The following is a 23,892-nucleotide window of genomic DNA, read 5'->3' as shown; positions in this document are numbered from 1 at the left end:
AGCTAGAGATAGCAACGCTGTGTTTGTAGAATAGGCTCACCTGCTTTCTTTTGTGGTGCAGCAGGCTTAGCAGCTTGCTGGACAAGCAAGTCCTCGAAAAACTTTCTCCCTTCCTCCTCGCTAGGTGACTGGACATTGAAAACTTCTCCGTAAAGCTCAGAAAATAAAGCTCGTACCTGAGGTGGGAGGAGAAAAGACAGCGCAGCCGTAAGCCCCCCCCCAAATTTGTGTTCTGCTCCACAAAGATGAATTCCTTTTCCAGTGAAGCTGAGGAATGCTTTGAATAAGGGAGAGACTAGAACAAGTTTGCTTCTTGGCCTTAAAGGCAAGATTGTAGTGGGTCAGCAGGGCAATTTAGGGCATCTTCTTTAAGGAACACCTCCAGGGTTAAAGCTCTGTGAAGCGACCCAAGGTTCCAGTGCTCCAAGGGAGAACACTGAGCTTCTCCTAGGTTGCCTTTTTGGATTTACTTGCCTTGCTGCCCTTCAGGCTGAAGCCTTGTGGCAACTGCAGAGGGAAGAGATGCCAGCAGGGTGCCCTAGTAATGCCAGTGTTGAATGGCTTAGGAGAGCACAGTATTTGGGTGCTTAATGGAGTGATAAATTAACATGAGACTGAAAGAAGCCGGGAAGGCAGTGATAGAAATACCTCTGGTGGGAGATCTGCATGGCAAACATCCGACGTAGCGAGCAACAGCACTGGAGCATATGCTGGAATGCCCTCTAGTAATGTTGTGAGCGTAGCTCTCAAGGTGAGTCCAGCAGCCTCCCACCAGGCATGGATATGTGGAATAGAAAGGATGCTTAGTGCTGTCCTCTGGGCTTCTCGGATCAACTAGTCAAAAGGAAGTTTGGAGAAGACTGTTGAAGCGGGTAGCAGAGGCTGCTGCTGAACAACAATGGATCAATCAAAATTGCCTGCAGAAGGGGAGTGCACAAAGACAAAGCGTCCAAACAAGCCACCAAGAATAAGGTAACATTGCTGCTTGGACCCAACTCCTTGGACATAGCTACACAGCGAGAGGCAGGCCTGAATCTCTGCCTGATTTCCAAACTGCTTAGATGTCAGGTAACTCGCCCAGAGCCTCACGCCCGGTGCGAGTGGTAGTGTGCTTGAAAAAACAGGCCCAGCCCTTCAGCAGGGTCCACATCAGCCTGGGGCCACTGCTACACCGCTCGAATCCAACAAGCGTGTTCTTGCCTCTTCCCTGCGGTATGATGAGAGAAGAGAAACCCTTTTCTTCCCCCCTCCCAAGCCTGGGTTGCATTTCAGTGTTATAAAGAGGGAGGCTAGAGAAAGGGCATGACATGCAGTCAGGCTGAGGCCGAGGCGCCTCCTGGGAGCTACAGAGCCTGAAGAGGCAAGGGAAGCAACTCTGGAGAGCCCACTGTCATGAGCAGCAGCTCTTGCCATGCAGAGGGCTTTATCAAGAGCATCTTGGAGCTCCCTGAGCTGCTAGCAACATCCTTACTGTTTAGCCTGGAATGGAAAAGATGCTCATGCACAACGTCCTTCTTCTGCATTGTTCAGCGTACAAGAAAAGTGTTCTTTCAGCGCGAAATAAACACCACAGGAAGCAGAGGAAAGCCAGGCCACCACCATTAACCGCGGGAGGTCTGCCTGCTTTCCCTGAGTCTATTCATCCTGTGAGATTGCAGAGAGAAGAGGTACCTGTGCGCATCTTTCTTCGGGTGAGGTGCTGCTAGCAAAGAGAGCCGGCAGGTCCAGCACGTGAACCGCAAACCTCTCCAGCGCGTGTATTAGTGCAGGCGCCAAGTGGGAACTTTGCCTGTACCCGGGCTCTCCAGTGATTAAGAACCTGGGCCTGTGACATGCTGGCTGGCAACAAGCATTGCTAGGAGCGTAACTGCAAAACAAGAAGTTTGCAAAGGAAGTGATCAGTCAAGACACAGATGTTCAAGGTGTTGTTCTTTGTCCAGCACACACTGGTCTGGATCTCTTCCCCCCGGCCGCGAGGCTTTTATGTTCAGGATGTCTTGACTGAGCAGCCTTGAGGCCTCTGCCTTGGTCAAGTTTAGGTGTGGGGGGTCCACTGGAAATGGAGAAGGTGGTCAGGAAGGAGCAGAAGAACCCTCCTGGGAAAAGAAATGCCGTGGGCTCTGAAAGGCCTTAGCTGTATCTAACAAAGTGCAAAACATTCCTGTGAGTCCATAGAACTGGAGGATATTTATTAGATTTCTTCATTCAGATGGTTTCATCTTTCCTTGTGTGCTCTCTCCTAGATTGCAAATACAACTTTCTCGTGGTTTTTGCTCTGTTATCATGGAATACGTCTGTGAATAGCACCTTTTTTTTTTCTTTTTTTTTTGCCCTCCCAGTACTGCAGGACCTTTTCTGGCTCAGGCCAAGGAGCCTAGAGACTGGACCAAGTTCTGTGGGTCAGAAGCCTTCCTGAGCAGCACAGTAAGAGAGAGTGAGAAAAATTAGTGATGCAGCTGGGACCCCATAAGCTAACTTCTCTACTGTGGGATTGAATTACTTTCACATTGCAATATCAAAATATGAATGTAAGCATAGTGGCTTAAAGATCTCAAATGAAGCCTTTTTTGCAGGGTTTTTATTATGCTCTTTTAGCTGGCCATTCCTCAATTTTCTTGAGTCACTCCTGCATTCCCAATCTGGGAAGATAGGTGACTCCACAAACCCACGTTGCATTTTTTTAGCTAAGAGGAGAGACAACACATTTCTTTGGCCTTGAATCCTTGAAGAATAGCATGCATGAAATCAGCATGCCCTAATTGTCTGTGGATGTCTTTGGTGGAGGAAAAGGAGGCTGTCTCCTTCCGGATGATCAGCTGGAGCTACTTGCTTTCCTACAGCTCTAGCACCTAGTTAGATCTCCATGCTTCCTGCTTGCAGTTTTTGATACCAAAGCACCCTGGACTAACTCTTCTGTCCTCCCTCATCTAACGCCCCTCCCACTTGCAACGGCCACGACAGCTTGGAAAGCCCCAGCAATCAGAAGAATTTCAATGAAAGGACACGGGCAGTTACCTGTTACAGTTAAGGAAGGTTTGCTTTTGCTGGCCAGGCCTTGGCCTTGGAGGAAACGGCTCATCTTCAGGACCAGAAGGTGACTCCTCATCACAGTCCATGCAGTCATTTTCTAAGAAATGAGTGGTACCATGAGAAGGCAAAAGAAGCTTGTTAACTTTCCCGAAGAGTCTGCAACCTTCTCTTGTGCTAAGACAGCTTCTAAATGTGAGCTGAAACCCGGGGCCTTGTATTTCTTTGTCTGCGGGGCATACGCTGAATGCCATTTTCCAAAGCCTTCAGTCTCTACAGAGCTCTCCTAAGTGTCTGGATTTGCGCAAGCTATGTTTTGCTAGCGGTGAAAGCTCCTTTTCTCCTTGCAAACGGGAAAGATGATGCTGACAGCCTTCGGAAACTGGATGCTTGAGTGGAGAACATAGAGTTCTGTACTGTGAAGTGGGAGGAGTTCCCGGCTCTGCCCTCTCTACCATTCAGTTTCACCTCATCCTGACTGAAAGGTTTGTTTCTGTTGCTTGCACAAACTAGCAGTGTTTGCTTTGGGAGAGTTTTACGGCGGTGAAGGCAGTGAAGCCCTACCTGGCTGTTGGTCCTGCTGGAGTGCAAGTGCTGCATGGGGAAATACCCTCTGCAGGCCTTTTAGGAGTCTCTGTAGCATGTTCTGAAGCAGTGGCTTGGAAAGGGGTGGCAGTGGTTGTCCAGGGGAAGCCACAGCCCTCTGTGAAGCTGGTGCAGTCTTCTGCATAGCCACAAGAAATAGCCTGCATAGCCTGTGCTTCGGAAGTAGGCCTCTGAGCCAACCTTAGCTCCTGAGGAAGACGCCCCCCAGAGCCTTCCATGTTCTCAGAGGCAAGGGAAGGCAAGGAGACAGAAGCAGCTTGGGTACTGCCTGGCACAAGCTCAGACGCTGTCAGGAGCCAGGCACAGGCAGGAACTCGGTGCGTTTTTTCATCTTACCGACGCATTTTTCAGCAAGCTCCTCAAGCAGTGCGTCCAGGGCCTTAGGGCTCCAGTCTCTGGTGTGGATCTTGAAAATCTCTTTTCGAGCCTACAAACCAGGTGGTCACACTGTGGTTTGTCTTAAGCCTCTTTCTCAAAAAGAAAATAAGCAATGCGCAGTCCCCCTCCCCCTGTCACATTCCCGTACTTGCTTGTCTTCCTCTGCTAAAATTAAGAAATGTTTACTTTCTAGTAACACACTGCCTGCTTTTCAAAGCTCAGTACTTTTCAAGTAGATAGGAAGAGTAAGTACAGTAGTAGGAGCAAGAATTCTGACTCCAGCTGCTGTCCTTGAACGAGCAAATGTCAAGCTGTGCCTATGTTCATTGCTGCTCTTTGCCAGAGCTTCAGTGAAGTGTTTCCTGTTTCTGTCCAGTATAGTGTGTTGTGCATTTTTACTAGCCTTCAATCCAATAACCTTTTTCTCCTTTTCCCCACAAAATGCAAACTAAAGACAAAAGAATCTGGGGTAGCCAGAAAAAAAAAAGAAAAAAGAAAAAGAAAAAGAGCCCGAGCTCCCTGCTAATACCAGTAACAATGTCAGGTCCCTAAATGCTTATGGGCGGCTCCCAGGATTCCCAGCCCGGCCACACTCAAGCCCAAGTTTTCCCCCAAGGCTTTCCCAACTGGAGAACTGAGAACAAGGTGGCAACCTCAGAAGGCAAGAGCCTAGGTGTACTCACTAACTAAGCAAAGAGGAAGCCCTTGGGCAAGGAAGAATGTCCGTGTGCTCCAGGCGGAGTGAAACTCCTGTTTGCAGCCTTCCTGCCAGTTCTGTGTGGGGAACTGGGAGGTGTGCAGCACGTACGCCACTTGTTTCCTTGCTTGCTCTCAGAGATGCTGTGGGGTAAGCCGGTTTTCTTGTCGAGCAAGGCTTTGTGCCAGTAGCAGGAGGGTTGCTGAAACAGCCTTACCTCTTTGTTTGGCAAGGTGAAAAGGAACTCCCTGTCAAAGTGTCCAGGCCTTCGTAAAGCAGGATCCAGGGAGTCTGGCCTGTTGGTGGCTCCAATGACCACGATCTCTCCTCTGCTGTCTAAGCCATCCATAAGTGCCAGCAGTGTTGTGACAATAGAACTACCAAACAAATGTTGTTTGGATTCCCTGGGTTAGTAGCTGTTGTTACCTTTGGCATGACTTCCTCCAAAGTCACGTCGCTCAGAAAGGAGAAGCTTTTCTGGATGAGCTGTTGTTAGCGAAAGGACTCATGGTAAGACAGAAAAAGCGAGGCAAGGTCTCGAGAGAGACCTTGTCCGGACACCAAGCTTAGTGACCTGATTTCAACTCCTGCCTTTAACCTGCTATGAAGCTCTGTGTCGTTGTACTCAAGGAGTTCAGAGTGTGGGTGTGTGGGTGTGTGTCCTATAAAGGGAAGCAGGTGGGTCTTCTTTTCCTAGAGATGAAGCAGATGACATGGAGATGGAAGCGAAAGGAAGTACCTGTGAATCTGGTCTTGGCGACTGGAGCGCACAGGAGCGAGACCGTCGATCTCATCAAAGAAAATAATCGAAGGCCGCATCTCATAGGCCTGGAAGGGAAGTACAGATGCAGGCATACTGACACATGTGAAACAGAGCACCATGCAGCGAGAACATGCAGGATAAACATTATGGCTGCAAAGGCACTGGCACTGTGCTGGACCCAACATCTGCAAGATTTCCAGCCCCTCAGGCAAAGCAGCACGGCACGGGAAAAGGAAACACTGATGTTTCCTTTTCAACAGGAGACACTGCCAAACTGCCCAAGAGGCCAAGTCCTCCTGGAAGACGTCCACCCCGGAAAAGTAGAAGTCCAACTCTGACCCAACCTACTGCGCATTTCCTCCTTACCTGCCGAAATAATGAGCACAGCTGTCGCTCGGATTCTCCCACCCATTGGCTGAGGCAGTCGGCACCTTTTCTCATGAAGAACGCTATTCTCTTGTCTCCCTGCCTACATTCATTTGCGAGCGCTCGAGCCACCAGTGTCTTTCCAGTGCCTGGTGGGCCGTAGAACAGACAGCCTCTGCAACATGAAAAAAAGAGATTTACGTAGCTACAACAAAAACATGGAAAAGTGCCCATGACAGCCCCCGTTGTGAAATCAAAGCGGTCTTCCCTCCTAACCAGAACACTTCCCGTCTTAGACAGATTTGAGAGCAAAGCCTGTCTTTCTCCCTGCCACAGTTGGAGTCTCTTGGACTGTGCCTGCCAGAATTTGTTGGAAGCACTGGGGAGGAAGCCTTCAGCTGGGAGGCCAAAAAAGGTCTTCTGTGTTTCCACACCCTACTTAAAACATCAGCCAGAAAAGGGAATTCCTGTGGCCAAAGCAGCAAAGCATCTGAAGATTTGCACACTTTTAAAGGTATGGAAAGGGAAGGATTTCAAGTCATATTTCAACATCCAGTGAGTCAAGCTTTGTTGGCCAAGAATATATAAAGCTAACCATTACGTCTTGAGATATTGCCCCTCCAAAAAAAAAAAAAAAGAAAGAAAAAAAAAGGAGAATACTTTTCATGTTGAAAAGCGTATTGCAGCAGTTAGCTCTGTAGTTCGAATGCACTGCCCGTTACCTGGGGGGTCGGATTTGGAATCTCTGAAAGAATTCTGGGTAAAGCAGTGGGAACAGGACCATCTCCTTTAAGGCTGAAATGTGGTGAGAGAGACCACCCACACCATCAAAGCATACCTAAAGAGACATGCAACAGAAGACATGTCAGAGGTCAGAGAAAGCTGCCACCTGGAAAAAAAGAGGCTTCCTCCAAATTCTTCCTATGCCAGCACAAAGGAAAGGCTCAGGACAATCTTGAAGTTCCCTGAGAGGAAAGTGTAAAGCCCGGGAGCTGTCGGCAGCACAGTAGGGAAGGTTTTCATGACCCCTGGAAAAGTCCCCACTGACACAATGAGTTACCACTGCTTACCAAACTCTGGATTTGCACTGGATCAGCTTCTGGCAGGGTGGTTCCGCTTTTCCTTCCATCCACGTGCTTTGCCTTGAATTCGTCTTTCCCAGAGCTTTGGGGAAGACACCAGATGTGAATGGAGGAGAAAGGGAAAGGGGCTTTCTAACTGAACATGCAGTTAGCGGGATTGCTGTGGTTTTCATGTTGGCAAGTGAGTGCAGAAGCGCTTATACACTGGCATAAACTTCCCAAACCATGAAATATTCCCTAGTCTTGACTGGCATTCACTATGCAAGCGTGAAGAAAGGCAGGTGGGCATTTTTATACTGCACGATGAAATCGTCTAATGACAATTTGTGGAAGGGGATTCTGGCTTCAAGTGCAGAACAGAAGAATTGCAGATCCCCAATCTCAGCCAGGACAATCCGCAATCATCTCATCGCTGACCCCCAAATCCTGCCTTTTTAAAAGCTGTGGGCTAATGAAAGTTATCTTCTCTCCCAAAGGAAAAACTTTGCTTCCTCTAGACCCTCCAGCTGTCCCAGCTACAATGCTGCGATTTTCCCATCACGGCCATCAATCGGAAAATCTTTTCAAGCATTACTGAGTGATGGGAGTGACACCGCTATGGATCCCTGAGAACTATCACTATCCGTACACCAACCTGTTTGTTCTTCTGCAGCATGGGCTTTGTGACGGAGCAGGGGCAGAAGCAGCCCTTTGCCTGTCAGGAGAAGATGGCCCTGAAGAATTGAAAAGCAGCAGTGAGCATGCACACTGGCCAAGAACTGCAGTGTGCACAGAATACAGGCATCTCGATCCCAAAGGGAGAGTTTTACCTGCAGAATGAAGGCAAGGAATTTAAATGAAAGGTGTTGGGGGGGGGGTTGGGTGGGAGGTATATGTCTTTTCATTTAGCAACCTCTAGCCCACTATCCACAAGAAATCAGCTCTTCTGAGAAACTGTGCATGGAACCTACTTTCCAGTGGATGCTGGAAGTACATGATGGTCTTCCTGGGTCGAAGGTTATAGTCTTTGCAGGGATCTTTGCCATCTTCCCCTTCTCGGCCTTCACCTTCTTGTGTTGCCCCTATGATTATAGAACCTAGCGAGAACTTCTTATTAGTCTGTGCGCGTATAGCTTTTCATTCAACACCCTGTATGCCACTTCTGCACAAGAAATTAGCCCTTCAGAGAGGCTCTGCATACAGCCTACCTTCCAGTGGGGCTTGAGTGTCTTCAGCAGTTTGCCGAAGGTTAGATGGCTTTGGAATATCTTCGCCGTCATCCTCTTCCTGCTCTTCATCGTCCTCTGAGGTCCCTGTCATTACAGTACCAAGTCATCATTTCTTGTTTGTCTCTGCATATGCACATTTTCATTCAAGAACTTATAGCTCCACCCTTAAGCACAAGGAATCAGCCCTTCTGACAAACTGTGCGCGTAACCCGCATTCCAAAGGCTCTTGATACTGGACAACAGTATTCCTGCGCCGAAGGTTATACTCCTTGTGAGCATCTTGGCCATCTTCCCCTTCTTGGTGTCCACCGGCCTTTGATGGCCCTACAATTACAGAACCTAGACATAGTTTCTGATTGCGCTGTGCGTAGCTACATTTTCGTTTAACATCTTCTATCCCCCTTCTACACGAGAGATTAGCCCTTCCAAGAAGCTGTGCCTATAACCTACTTTCCAGTGTAGCTTGAGAGCATACAACAGGCTTCCTTTCTCTCACGCTATAGTGTGCCTATAGGGAGCAAAGATACAGGTTCTTTTAGACTGTGGTACACTTTGGAGGAAGTTCTCAGCTGAGCGAAAAGTGCACTGGCATCATTGTGCTGTGTGAAATCCATTACTTACCGAAAAGGAGTAAGGTAAAGCCATTTTGACTTCTGCAAGGACTCGCTCAGTCTGCCTGAGGTCCATTCTTCCTCAGAACCTGAACTCAAAGAGCATATGAACCACAAATGAACTTTTGTAAGCATGGAAGTAAAGCTCTTTACTTTTGCAGAAGTTTCTCAGGCAAAGAAAATTGCTGAAGAGGACAAGGTAAATCTCCTGTGAGTGAAGCAAGCGTTTGGTTCACAGGAGAATACGTAAATTACTGAGCCCACAGACATGAGGGGCAGAAGTTGGAAGGTCTGGTTGGAAAGATGATCCAAAACTGAAGACAGCAGCAACAGGGAAATACACAGGAGCCGTCTGCAAATTCTTCAGACTTGAAGCACCTTTACAAGTGCTCCTCTCATGCACCTTCCCAGTGCTCAAAGACTCCAGTAGCCATGACTGTCCCCCTCCAAAACACTCCTGTCAAACCAGGTTGGCTCCACAGTGCCAAGGACCACAGGTGTGACAGCGGCAAAGGAGGAAAGAGTTATTGGAGCGAGGACCAAAGGTCCTATGACCGCAGCTGACAAGGAACTAGTAACACGGGGGTGGACGCGCTGCCGGGGAGCAAAGATTCTAAACGTGCAAGTTCTGCAGCCCTGACAGCGCCATATTATGGAGGGCTTCCGCAGGCAGCAATTCCCAGCAGCACTGAGGACTTCCCTAGGGGCACAGAGGGAATTCCCAGCCTACCGAGTTAGTCCAAAGAGCTCTTGTGGCCAGGAAGAAACGCTCCTCTCCAACGACCTGCTGGGAAGGTCACCAAACAGCGTCTCGCGCTGTCCCACCACCTCCTCTCGCCTTCTCCTGCTCACTGCACAACAGCTGCTCCAGAGCAGAGCAGGGCAGGGCAGAGTCGTGGCAAGAGCTGCCCCAAGCACCTGGGCTCAGCTCAGGCTCCCAGGGCCATATGGGGAGGGTGCAGCTGTTGCTGTGATGCACTGCGTGATGCCCCAGGCCATGTCACAGAGGGGCTGCAGGGACTCCTTGACCCCCCCAGGTGCTGCTAAGGTGGGCCCTGCAAGGGCAAGGGGAGCTGCCTGGGGCACTTTAGGGAGCTGCCCGCACCTCACTGCCCACTCCCCAAGGACAACAGGGGGCACGGGGAGCCACAGGAGGGGTCCCCCAGGCTGGGGCTCACCTCAGGCATGCCACTCCAACAATGTCCCCAGATCAGGGTTGCAGGGCTACAACTGCTGGCAAGGAGAGGCTCTGCTGAGGAAGGAAGGCCTAAGTGAGCAAGTGAATGAATAAAGAGGAAGACTGTGACTGCACTCTCTCAGCCTCTGGGGAGGAAGGGCCAACTCCTGTCTGTTGCTTCCCTAGGCCACAGGCATGGAGATGGCATGGCCTAGCGAAGGAGCAGAGGGGTTTGCTCTCTCACCCTGAAAACTGTGTTAAGGCAAATCCACCATGAACGCCTCCAAACGGTGTCAAAGCCTGGGAAAATCAAGAAAGAAAAAAAAAAGCGCTTATCAGAAAGGTCATTTCTTTCCCTCGGCACTAAATTCTCTCTGCATTAGAGATGACATCTGTGAATCCTGGTCTTGGGGTGGGTTCTAATTGGGGGGGTTTTGAAGATGTGATCCTAACAGGGCAAAATAAAAAGAAGGGTGGCACCAGGTGGAGATTATCACTGGAGCCCCAAAAGCCCATTTCCCTTCTAAAGTCACTCATTTTGCAGAAGAAAAATGTGATGCTCAGATGGAGCCTGCAACACTCGCAGTGCCATCCCACCGCTTGGGTTCCCAGTGGAGGAGACTGAGAGCAGCTTCCCATCTACAGCGTGACAATACAGTATCACACACCCAAATGAGGCATGGGAATAATGCCTGCACGCAGTACATTCTGGTGACCCTCTCTGGTTACTTCTCAGTCTGCCCTGAGGGTGGTCTGAGGAGCGGCCGGCCCTCTGGCCTCTTCTGAAGGAAACGATGCCTGAGGTCTTTCCTTTCTCACCTGCCTGGTAAGCACTGCAGGCTGAGAGACCCCTTGCAGAAGCAGAACAGATAGCTGAGATGGCTGCATGGAAAGCAGAGTGGCTTTACACCGAGTGCCTGAAAGGCATCCCCTGCACATTATTTTCCGCCCTGCAAATCTGAGGGAGCCTCAAAGGAAGCAATGGAGTGAGCGAGACAGTGGGAGCAGAGCTGAGTTCCTACTGACCCCCCCCGCCCCAACTGTACAGCTGCAGAGGTCTGTGGAAGGGGCACGGTGCCTTCGGCAGCAGCACTGACTGCAGAAGAGAGAAGCTGTAGAGGGGAAGTGAGTGTGAGTGGGGGAAAGGGAGGGGATGCGAGCATGCCGGGAGCTGAATGGAGGGGACGGGAGCACAGAGGGAAAGGAATGGAGGGGCTGAGGGTGCGCGTGGCGAGCAACGGAGGGGATCAGAGGAAGCCTTGGGGGAAATGGAAGGGAGGAGAGTGCTGAAGGCAGGGAAAGCAGGGGGCTCAGGTGCTCACGGAGGGAAACAGAAGGAACCTGAGGATGCAGGGAGAGGACTGGAGGAGACTTTAGCAGGTGTGCCTGTGAGGTGTGCCTCAGGGTGCCAGCACCTCGGCTCCGCCACACCAGGGCTGGGCTGGCAGCAGCCACACTCCCAGCATGCCTTGGGGCATCCCCACGGCATGCTGGGAGCAGGGCTGCTTTGGGGCACCACGGCTCAGCCCGGGGAGACGTGGCCCCTGCCCCCGTGGAGCCCCGGCCATCTCTTTCCCCCTGCCCCGCAGCCCCAGCCCAGATCTCCTGGCCCATGGCCCCAGCTGCCACTCACTGCCCCAAGGCCCCAGCTCTGTCCCGGTGCCCCACAGAGCCCAACACAGAGACCTCCTGCCCCATGGCCCAAGCTCGAACCTCCACAGCAGGTGCCCACAGGGGCAGTGACTGTGGCAGATTTCGACCACCGTGCACTCTGGCCTCCACACCAGGACTATGTTCCTGGAGTAATGCGATCAAAGCAATCTGATTTTGACTAATAGTGGGATTAATGAGCTTTGTCAGGTCTTGAGCTGTCCAACTAAGGATGCTCGTTATGAGCCCAGGCCAACTACAGACTTAGCTGCTGCCTTTAGACATGGGGCTGAGAACGATCCTTTTTTCTTTCATGGCCATTTGTGTTTCAGACATAGAGACAAGATGCTCTGAGGTAGTTCTGTTGCAAGGGAATAATCCCTCCCTGCAGCTCACATTGCAGGTGGGCTCCATCCTCCCTGCTAGGCTCCCTCAGAATGTTCTTTATTCTAAAATTAAATGAAAAATTGGGTTTCTAAGTAATGGCAGCAAGACTGCCAGGACACCAACAGAGAAGAATCCTGGAAAATTTCAGTGGGGCATAAATAGAGGTGGTCACTGAAGTAGTGGGGCAGGGAAGGAAGAACAGCCCCCTCCCCAAACTGGCAACTGTGTCTTTTTTTTTTTTTTTCCCTGTATCCTTAGCAGCGGGTAGTAAATTCCAGCTCTTCAGGGCTGTCCCTGCACAACTCTGTGGCCTCCTTTGCAAGGCCATGGCTGAAGAAGGTAGAGTCCAGGGGGTGGGGGAACCTGTATGTGTTGGTGGCCGGACAGGCTACAGCCAACACCGAGGGGGTCTGCGAAGTAAGTGCCAAGGTCTGGCTGAACTCCTGGAGCAAGGGACTCAGCTGAGGAAGACTCCAGGGGCTGTTTGGGGAAAGAATGGTCACGCTGTGGTGGCCTGGTTAGGCTGTGCGTGAGGACGCTGACTCTGGATGGAGGGAAGGCAAAGGAAGGGAGGAGAGGACTAAAAGGAGACATGGCTCAGCCTAGCAGGAGGAGAAGAAATGAGTAATTGGAGCAAGTGACAGAAGCGAGCGTGAGAAGCGCAGTTTAGGGCACTACCTAGATAAGCTCAAGCAGCTGGAAGTCCAGACTGGCACTCAACCTAGCCTCCACAGGTAACGACACAGACTGTGAATGCTCGTAATGGCAGAACTGAGCTGAGGCCAGGGTTTACCTTGTTTCAAGCACTGACAGGCTGTGAGGCGATCAGAAATTGCAAAAAAGTCATTTGCGCATCCTCTGCAGACATGTCCCTCGTTTGTAGCTGGCTAACTCTGCTCCTAAATTCACTGTTTCCACCATTCTTTTATTTCTCCCTGAAGTCCAGCTGAGCCCCTTCACTTTTGCACCATAGCCACCTGCTGCTATTTCAGTCTGCCCTCACCCCCATGCATATCTGAAGACCTCTTTCCCAAAAGCTGTTCCTGTGAGGTAATTACAAACTCAGTTATTTCCAGTTGATAAACCTCATGTGCTTAGAGGTGCATGCGATGGACACACATGCAGAATTACCACTACCTTAATAGCCCCAGTATTCCTCCACGCATCCCACAGTGCCTCCATCTTCCCACAGGTCCCCTTCCCGCTTCCAGCACAACATCTCCCAAGGAAAAATAAATAAACAAATAAATAAATAAATAAATCATCTCTGTAAGTGCTCCTATTCCCATGTTTTTAGCACTTCCTTTTAAACCAACTGCCCAGCTAGTCAGCTGGTATAGTTTGAATTTGATCCATTGTTACATTTGAGGTGGAGAAGCACTTCCACTTTCCAAAGCATTTTTCATACCTACTTTCTTCTCTAGCTTCATTTAATTTAAAACACACTCTGTTATTACATATTATATGACTGTATCACAATGTTTTATGATATACATTCCGAAATATCTAATAATTTCTTTATTGAAATTAAATGATTCAAAATGAAGCTTTTTGATTTTTCTCAATTGAAATTTAGCATAATTGACCCAGAAGACATTTCAGTGTTTCAACATTGCTCCCTCATGCAAAAGGAAGATTAGAGAAGTAGGAATTCACCATTGAAGAGAAACCCTATTTGCCCAAAGATGGGAGATCTTTGGAGAGCAGCCTCCACCAGGAATATCAATGACTCCCCCACTGCTTCTGACCTTCCTTCTCTTTCTGCAGGTGTGGGAGTGAGGGCAAATTTAAGATAGCATTTAAAATACCAGCAGGAAATTAGGGGAAATGGAAAAGGTCCCATGTCCCTGTAAGATGAGTTTGCAAGAGAGAGATGATGAATTATCTTCTTGAACGGCCTGTCTCCTTCTTTCACTACAAAGGCAGCTTAGACAACTAGATTAGATTCAGTCACCTAACTTTTAAATAGCTTAAGTGCAGGGAGATGAATCCTATCTGCTGTATAGACATGTGGCATGTGCTCAAGATCCATGATGGGTCTGGATCTACTGCACAGCTATGTCCAGGAGATGCATTTCACATTCTCTGAAATATCACACTGAGCTGCACCCTGTGCTGTTCTGACTGTCTTTATGTGCACGGTAAACTATGCACATCCCGAAATCTGGGATGCATGGAGCCTAATCAACATGACATGGAGAAAGCATGTGTGAAATTGCACGTGCATGTGTAAAAAAACAAAAACAAAAATCCTGCCCTGGAAATCCACCAGCCTTACCCTCCCAAGCCTGCAGTTCTGCGCCATGCCATCACACCATATTTCCATACCACAGCAATGCAGGAGGTCAGGCTCCATGATTACTCTTTCAAATGCTCATAGGTGTGAAACACTTGGGGAAAACATACAGGAAGACTTCCTTACTGAGCTTTAGCTGTATGCAAGTGACCTATTTAAAGCTAATCAGGCTTCCTCTGTGTTCATCAGAGAGAAAGAAGGTAGCATCTTCACAGAGCGCTTCTTCCTTAGGACAAGTTGAATCATCTCCAGGAACTGCCTGTCTCTCTCCGTTGAGTCCAGAGGGGGTTTAGATGACTAGATTAGATTCAGACAAAGCTTTTAGGTGCTTCCTGGTAGATGACATGAGCGTTTTCACCCACAATCCTCCCTAATTTCTCCCTTTTATCTCTACTGAGAGATCTCAAACCTCCTAGGCACCAGCATGAGGTCCTTCAGTAGGATGCCTGAATTTAGGTGAGATGAACTGAATCCTAAGAGTCAGTTACTCTGACCCAAACAGATAATGTAACTCCCTGTATTTCTCTTGTTGGCAGATGTTGAACTTTTGACGCATTTGGTGACATAATCAATACGTTCATAATGGATATTTTGCTGAAGGAGCACAGTAACTTAATTCCTGCAAGGTGGAAGTTTCACAGTTATTCAGTTCACCTCACAGAAGAAAATCCTCTTGTCTTCCCTTTACTCTGCTTCCCAAAATACTTGTGCTGCCTCCCCAGCTATAATACTGGATTGTGTCACTTCCTCCTTTACCTATGGATGTCCCCTTGTATGACTTTTCATAATTAACTTGTGCAGGAGAATTATGACAATTTTCAGAAAAGTTTTTTTAAAATATAGCGCCCTACTATGGCTAAAGAAAATCCAACAAATAAAATAGCCATCTTCAACTTACCGGAAAACATCAGCACCAGTGTATACACATTTATACACACTCAGGTTTGTGCCTTCGCCATCTGGTGGCAAAGCACGATCATAGCGTGTCCACAGAGCTGAGAAAGTTTTTGGACCCTATCTATTTGTTTGAAAATGGGGATTCTAAATAAGTAAGATGGTTGAGAAAGTTTCTGTTTTTCAACGTTTGTTGATAACACCATCAGTTATATACATACATCATTTGGAGAGCTTCTATTTTGTAAATAGGTGATACTTATTGTTTACTGCTGCTACTTGTTTTAATGTATTATCTTGTATTATATTGTACTGAACAACATTGCATTGCATCATATCTGAGTGTTGTGGCACAAAAATATCTGACATGCTCTTTTCAGATAGTTGACTATGCATCTAGTCATAGGCTTGAGCAAAAGGCTGTCCCAGCTTATTCCAGTCATAGCTGAGCATATTGATTTATCTTACCCAAATTTAAACCTCTGCAGCAGATTTGAGTCCATCTGACCTCGTCAATCTAATCTTGCTTTAAGGTGTAAAAAAAAAGGGGGGGCATTTCTTGGGCACCGTTCATCTTTTCTTAGAAGAGACATCTTCATACCCTGGGATCCATGAATCTTCTTTGTAAACTATGAAGAACATGAGATGAACAGCTTAGGTGAAGTCGATTACTTCTGAGATCATATCTCTTACATCATAGAGAGCCAAAGCACAGACAGCAAAAACCTCACATCTTGTCCTTCCAACTGGGGAATCCAAGTCACTGAGTGTAATTAGAACCCGGTTACTTTCTCATGTATCCTGAAATATTGGAGCTGAGAAAGATATCTGAGCCATATTACATACTAAGATCAAATTTAAAAAAAAAACGTACTTCTCTTTTTCTTTTTTCTAACTCTTACATTATGTAGGAGGGAATTTACTAGTTGCACTGGATAGTATGAAATTTGCATTTTCCTGGCCTTAGAAATTAGTAGCTGAAAGATCTATTTCCCATCTCTAGTTTCTTTGCTGTGAAGGATGGCCATTCATTTTCTTACACCCACTGCTTAATGCTGCCTGCTACAACACTGGATTTCAACACAGGTGGAGTTGCTTGCTTTCTCAACTGGGAAGTAACATCTGTGTTCACTTTGGAAGTTCTTGTATGATCCAAGCATAAGTTGCTATGTAATTGCTTGCAAGTCGTCTTCTTTTTTTTTTTTTCCCCCAATAAGGACTGGATTATTTACCAGATTTGCTTATAGACCCTTGATCTCCAGATGTCTATACACACATATAGAAGCTCCATCGTTAACCAGACAGATAAAAGCCTGTTCAGATCTCCTTCTTTTTCAGAGTGCTGGGTATTACCAAGAGTGGAATAAATCCAAATCTTCTCAACATTTTGGAAAGAGACCATCTCTGTTATACAAAACAGAAATAACAGAGATAAAGTCTGTTTGTATTTAAAAGTAGACTGAAATTTAGCAAAACATCATTTCAGGACAGTGTGGAACTAGAAGGTTACAGTCTAGGAATCCTAGAATAGCCTCATTTTCACACGTGTTCTTTGTGGCATGTATGTCCAATTTATTGATAGAATTGATACAGCAGCGGCAGACTGTAGTGATGTATTCTTCCGTGCAAACAAATTGCAGTTACTTACCTTTGGTTTAATAAAGACATGATAAGTGAAAATGGATATGAATTTAACTCTTTTCATAGTTCTGGAGTTTAAGTGCAGCTGACATCTGCTATGGAATATCATTGTAATCCCATGCAGACAAATGCATTTGAAACCTTAATTTCCCCAAAGATGCTGACCATCCATTTCTGTCTTCACAGGTAACTCTGTATATCCTGCACACCTTCAAAAGTCAGCTCAGGAATTCATACGTCCATTTACCTACTAGTCAGACAGTCAGTTTTTTATGAGTGTGAATGGAGCTTGGTTTGGTGCAGGAATGAGCAGAATTAATCAAAGAATGTTTTCTATCAGACATTTGTCCAGTAGAATGCTATCAAGTTGACTGGAAAGAGTTGGAATCCAACCAGTGGACTTTAATATCCTTTTCTGAATTAAACAAATATTAGTATCCCAGTTATAAATACGGCACTGAAGGAATAGTTGGTTTATTTGTAATAAATCTGGAGTAGCTCTACATGCATATGCCTGCTTATGGAATTCATCTCACCTAGAGATATACCTTTAAGCATGCCTTCGTTTCTGTCTTCCATCTTAGTTTCTTCTCAATAGGGAGGGGGAGGAAAAAAAAGTAACAGGTGTTTTTACAGAATGGTTCATGTGAGTATCTTAGACATCTGCTACATGATGAGATGAGTTATGCCATAGAAGTGCCCATTTTTTCCTTCCTTTTCCCTATTCAGGATGTGTAGAATGATAAGTTCAGGAGGCTGCAGCCAGGGCCTGTCCCTCTGGCCCTGAGCCAGGTGGGCAGAGAAGACCTGGAGATGGTAGCCGAGTTCAACCAAGAGTCCAGATGACCAGGAGAGTTCCTGGTGATGAAGCAGGTATGAGGTCAAGCTGAGAAGTCAGCCTGCGGGTCAGAGCCAGGATCAGGTAACCAGGGACAGAGAGAGTCCAGTGCCCAAAGTGACAAGATAGGTGCAGGGTCAAGCTGGGAAGTCAGTCCACAGGGCAGGGTCCAGAGCAATGGAGTCTGCATGCTGAGCTGAGCTGGAGATCAGTGCTCCTCTAGGGTAGCTCAGACAGAAACTGAAGGCCCAGGGTTGAGCTTAAATGGGGCTCCTGGGCCCATGGGCAGGAGGTGCAAGTGGCTGCCTCAGGCGAGCATGATCAGGCCCATTAAGGCCTATTAGTGCCCTCAGACCCTGGAAACAGTAGTAATTGAAATGCTCACTAGCGTACGTAATTTTGATTTAAGAATTCAAAGAACTGGGAAATGTTACTACCTCTTTAAGATCTGTCAGAGACTATTTCTTCTCTTTCCAGTCTCATTTAGCCTGCTTGCCACTAACAACTCTTGAACATTGATACCTATGTATTGGACTGTGACTTAGTGGCATTCATAGTGCTCCAGCTTCACACTGGAACAATCTAGGTAGATAATGTATGTTACAGCTGGTCTGCGATAACACAGACAAGTGATTCCATTTCAGAATGGCATTTTGGATGAAATCAGTATTGTCCTCGTTGACCAAAGGAAGTAAGCTGCTCACCGCTAGTGGGAGCATATGATCATGATTGGTTTTTGCCAGTTGTTCTCCAGAGTGTATCAAGACAAGATTGCTTACCTAATGTGAACAAATATCTGAGCAAAACGGCAGGAGAAAATTACACCACAGTAGCTGAGTTCCTCCTCCTAGATCTAATCAACAAGGCAGAAGCACAGCCCACTCTCATTGTAATGCTTTCAATTATTTACCTGATGACTGTAGTTGGAAATCTGGCCTTGACCGCATTGATAAGGATTGTCTCCCCAAACCACCCTCCCAAATAGCTTTTCCTTAGCCATTTGGCAGTCTTAGAGCTCTGCTGCTCAGGCATCACCCCCAGGACAGTGGCCAGTCTCTTAGCAGAGAGCAAAGCTGTCTCATTTGGTGGCTGTGCTGCCCAGATGTATTGTTTCTCTACATTTTGCACCAACGAACGTTTCATTCTGGCTGTGATGGCATATGACCAGCTGGAAACCACTGCTATACAAAGCTGTCATGTCGTGAAGTCTCAGCATCCAGCTGTGACTTGGTTCTTACTCTTGTGGGTCTCTAATCTCAATGATACACAGCAGCTGTGCCTTTTGGGTGTCCTTCTGCCATTCCAGCATCACCAGTCACTTCTGTGGTGTGGTACCCCTGATGAGCCTCTCCTGCTCTGACATCAGCGTTAACAAGATCATCCTCGCAGCATTTTGCATCTTAGGTGGCATCTTTGTCATACTGCAGGTACGCATTTTGCTACATCTACATCATCTCTGCCATCCTGAGGTGTCACTCCAGCGAGGGAAGGCACAAAGCCTTCTCCTCCTGTGCATCCTGTGCACTTGATAGTTTTTGCCATATCCTTTGGCACTCCAGCTACACACCCCACAGCTCTGGCTCCTTGCCTGACCAAGACCAGGTGATATCTGTGTTTTATACAATGGTAAGCCCCACAGTCTACAGCTTGAGGACCAAGGAGGTCCTCAAAATGAGGCACTGAACAGACTGTTACATGGAGAAAATTGTTTGTCAGTCAATAAAAACTCCAAAGGAGTTGGAACAGGTGCTTAAAAAATTGAAATGATGAGTACAGCTGTTCATGGATGAATTTATTCTGAAATAATTGCTCGTTATGCAATAGAAGTAGGAGAAAAGTAAATGCAGAAGTGAAGAAAGAAATAACTGTAATATTTAAAGCTTTTCTGTAATAGCAAGAGCTACAGCTTTACTGTGAGAAAGTACAATTGTGACACTTTTGAAGGCGATTAGTTTCACCTAAGTTTTTACTTTCAAGTTTGATGCCTTGAAGATATCCCAGCTTTGTTTTCGACTGTTGCTAACTAGTACCAGTTCAGCAGTATCGCTTCCATGTTCTGTTTCCATTCCCTTACCTCATACATCCTTGTAGTCTTTTTTTTCCTGACTCACAGTCTGAAGGTGATCATTAACCTTTTAGCAAAAGCGGGTCACATTCATCAGGCACCTTAGACTGTTTACAGTATTAGTGATGTGGGCGACTCGAGTCTTCCATGCAAGAACAAAGTTACCACACAGCAGGTGCTCCTGAGTGACAGCCTACCCTCTTTTGTTGTGGGTGAATATCCTTGAATCAATTCACACTCATCGCAGGCTAAAAATGTGCACACAGAAGAATTTTTTACAAATGCTGAGGCTGGGATTCATCCTACTTAAGTTTAGGCTTCTGTTAATGAGCTGCCAAAGCATAAACCAAACTTGTAGGCTCTTTCTATAGCTCATGAAGGCAAATAAAAGTCTGTTTGCCTCCATAGTTTGATCACACCTGTCTCTGTCTCCCTTGAAAGGTCTATATTTATATCTATGAATTACAGTAAGGAAGAGTGTAGAGTGACCAGCTCAGGTTTATGGAATTATTTCAAGTCCACGTTAATGCAGCTTAATGCTGCCCTGAGTTCTGGTTTTGGATCACATTCCATCTGACTCAGGGAGCTGGCTCGTAGAGAACAAAAAGCCACTGGCTTCAGTAGAGAAAGACTTCAGTCTCAGCTGCTTTGGCCATGGAAGTAGCACAGAGAAAGAAATGGAACCTGCTATAACACTGCCTCAATACACAGAGTTATTAGACAAATGGGTGTAAGACCATTTTTCCCTATCCTTAGGAAGGACTGCAAGTAAAGGTCCCATAAAAAGCTACACTCCCTCTCACTGGGGGTCATCACTCAGAGCAACCCATTCTGCCCATCCTGAACCACTTAGACCCCTTAATGTGTAAACGTAGTGTCTGAGGAAGAAATATGTTCCACTCTTCCATATCCATAGCTTTGTCACTAAGACTGACAGGTGTCATTAAGCAATAACCAGTCAGTTCCCAGAGCAACTCTGGCAGCATCTAGAAGTACAAATTTTCTGCAAGCAAACATTTTCATGCTTCCTAGAATACCATGGAGGTTTCAGATATTCCTGACTAAACTGTGAGAGAGGACTACAGCAAAGAAAGATAAATAACCCAGACAAGCAATACCTGCTGATCCACTTTTAACCCAGCTATCTCCTGAACACCACAGCTTTCATATAGTCTAGACGAGAACTCCGGAAGCCATTACATTGCCAGTCTAATGCAGTCTGGAAGAGGACTTGGTCCAATGCAAATACATTGCAGACCTCATGGTGCAGCCCGAACAGACGAGCTTCCCTCACTCATCATCTTGCACATGGCACTGCACATTCAATGTCCCAGGAGTCGCCCCCACTCCACAACACGAGCAGCCACTGTAAGCACAGTCTAACTAAGGCTGCGTTACCTGGGACATTTCTGCCTGCCTAAGCCCCACTGATGACTTTCCCTGCTAGGGACAGTCAGAGCAGATCACTCTTCAGCTGAGTAACCCAATTCAGCTCTCTGCTCTGAAGGCCAACAGTTTGTCGAACAACCTCAAAGCCCTCGAAGTAGCACAAGTAAGCTAGCTTTCCTGGCAGGTAGAGATGTCCTTAAACTCCTGCCAGAATCAGGGGAAGGGTCTTTGTTCGTATGTCTCAAAGGCTCCTCAGCTTCCCAGAACAGCTGTCTTCATCATCTTATCGTAAAGTAATTTCAATAAGTGTCCAGTGATATTGCAAGAACAGGGAGAGAGGTTAATGGCAAACGGTTACTAAAGCATGATATCTATGTCAACATCTTCCAACAGACCATTATTTTTCTTTTCTTCAAAAGAGTTAATTATTCAAGGACCTTAGAAGAAAAATATATGTGGGATTGGGTGGAGTACAAAGGCATTGTTAAGGCAGAGGCACGAGAACTCTAAGCAAATCACCAGCAATGAACTACCTGAAGAATTTTGTACCTGCATTTGAAGAAAAATCTACCCCGATGGATGGACACATAATCTGAGCCTGGATGGTCCACAGATGAACAGGTTATCACAGCAAAATATCTGCTCCACAGATGAGCAGGCTGCCTGAAACTAGATGGTCCATGAGACAAAGAGGTTATCTAAGAAAGGACACGAGTCCAAGGGTAGATGTGTTATTAGAGACAACAGGAGTTTTCTGTGGAAAAACCAGCTAACTGTGTATCAGGACTGTGCATTTTAATGAGAGGAAGAATTATCAAGTTTGATCATAATTAATAACAGAGGTGGATTCACATTCAGATGGCATACTTAATGCTTAAACTGCACAGAGTTGCACTGCAGCTCTTCAGAGACAGATAAGCAGAACTGATTCCTCTGATATCTTACGCTGTACTGCTATTTACATGAATATGGTCTTATTATTATTAAAAGAATTTGTATTAAAGTTTGCAGTCTAAAGCTTTGTTAAGCTTTGTTTGTGAGTTGATAGGGACAGGCATGAGCAGGGTTCACTGAATTTGCTAGGATACTTATGTCATCAGTTTCACTAGTAAAAAGTACCAAAGGCAGGGAATGAGATGGGCATGTCCTATAATCAATGACAACAAAGACACCCTTAGAGGATGATTCCTTCTGCTTATCACACTCATCTTAAGATGGGATGAATTGTCCTTTGAAGGTGATATTGCTCCCTTTGTCTGTAGGGGGAGCCCAGAATAGATGTTGACTAGACCCCTAACCAAGGGTAGGGGAAATTAATTCACAGAAAGATTCTTCATTACAGTGCACCTGCTGAGACTCCTAATTAAGGCCTGGTGTCTTGCAGGAGATCTAATTTACAGACATTAAACTGCATCGAGAGTCATAAGTACACCAAGTACTTCAGTAACACCATTTTTCTGAAGAAAGAATTCTGAAGCGGCAAGCTGAGTGTTAGAATATCACATTTCATATTGAAGTTGTTTCTCAGCGTGTCACTCCACTAATGTTTCACAACACCCAGGCTGCAGGTCAGCTGCAACATATAGGGAAAAGAATGAGCTGTTGCTCCAAAGGCAGTACTGAATTGCATACTTCTGCAAACATCGAAGCAAAGAACATTTATCTGGGCATTTATCTGGAGCAGGGAGGGGCTCTATTGCAAGTGTGAAGTCCTAAAGTTTTTCTCTTTAGATAAATCTTCTGACTTGTTTCAGTAAGGTGTCTTTGAAGTGAAGAAGGAAGCTACTCACTCTTACGAAGGTACATGAAATGTTTGTAGCTTTTGAAATAAGAGTTTATTTCTGGGAACAATACTGCATAAAATATCTCACACCTTCATGCAAGGAAGGTAGGCCTATTTCTTCATTTTAGAGATCAAAAAGATCATTTTCAATCTGCAGATAGAATCATAGAATCATTTAGGTTGGGAAGGATTTCTGGAGGTCATCAAGTCCAACCTCCTCCTCAGAGCAGGTTCAGTCAGATCAGATTGCTCCAGCCCGATCCCATTGAACTTTAAATGTCAGCACAGATGGAGATTCTACAAATTTGCACCTAATCCAGAGTTTGATCACTCACGTTGGGGCAGGAGAGGGAAATTTCCTCCTTCAGTTTCCCAAGTAGTCCATGGAAGAGAGCAACCTGTTGATAGCAAGCTCATTGAAGCCCTTTTCTGAGAATTAACTGGGCTAGTTGCTGTGCTTCAGGGCAGAAAAGGTTGGGTAGGTTGGAGATAAACAACAGCCAGCTATGCAAAGATAACTCCGTGTGTAAAGGCAGTCTGGTCTTTTGTGCATCTAAGCAGGGTAAGCTTTTTCCTCACTTAAACTGTGTACCTAACCATTATAGGCTGGTTTTAATCCTGCTGTCTGCTTCTGGAAAAGGGCAAGTACTTCTGAAGATTTGGCTCAAGGGGGGAATAAACTGGCTTGGTATCTACTCTTGTCTTACTGGATAAAACAGGTCAGTAAGAGAATAGTTTTGTACCTATGCAATACCTTGAAGCCTATGCTAGAAACAGACCTCAGCAAGAACTGAAACCTCCATTCAGTCACCCACATGATAAGAACTCCGCTTTGAGAGCGTCAGCCAGGTTACTGCTAACCTCCAATAGATTAACAACAATTTTTCATGTGAGGTGAAGCTGGTAGAACCTTTACAGGGATGACTGATTCCCTTCTTGTTCAGGATTCCTTCCCTTTTAGCATGAGATTTTTCCCCCTCTAAATGGAAAGTATTTCATTTGGTGACTCTTGCCAATTTATTCCTGAGCAGAAG

This window comes from Apteryx mantelli, chromosome 4 (assembly GCF_036417845.1).
Source record: "Apteryx mantelli isolate bAptMan1 chromosome 4, bAptMan1.hap1, whole genome shotgun sequence".
Classification (NCBI taxonomy): domain Eukaryota; kingdom Metazoa; phylum Chordata; class Aves; order Apterygiformes; family Apterygidae; genus Apteryx; species Apteryx mantelli.
The sequence above is the reverse complement of the archived record's forward strand: the minus strand, read 5'-3'. Positions refer to the sequence as shown.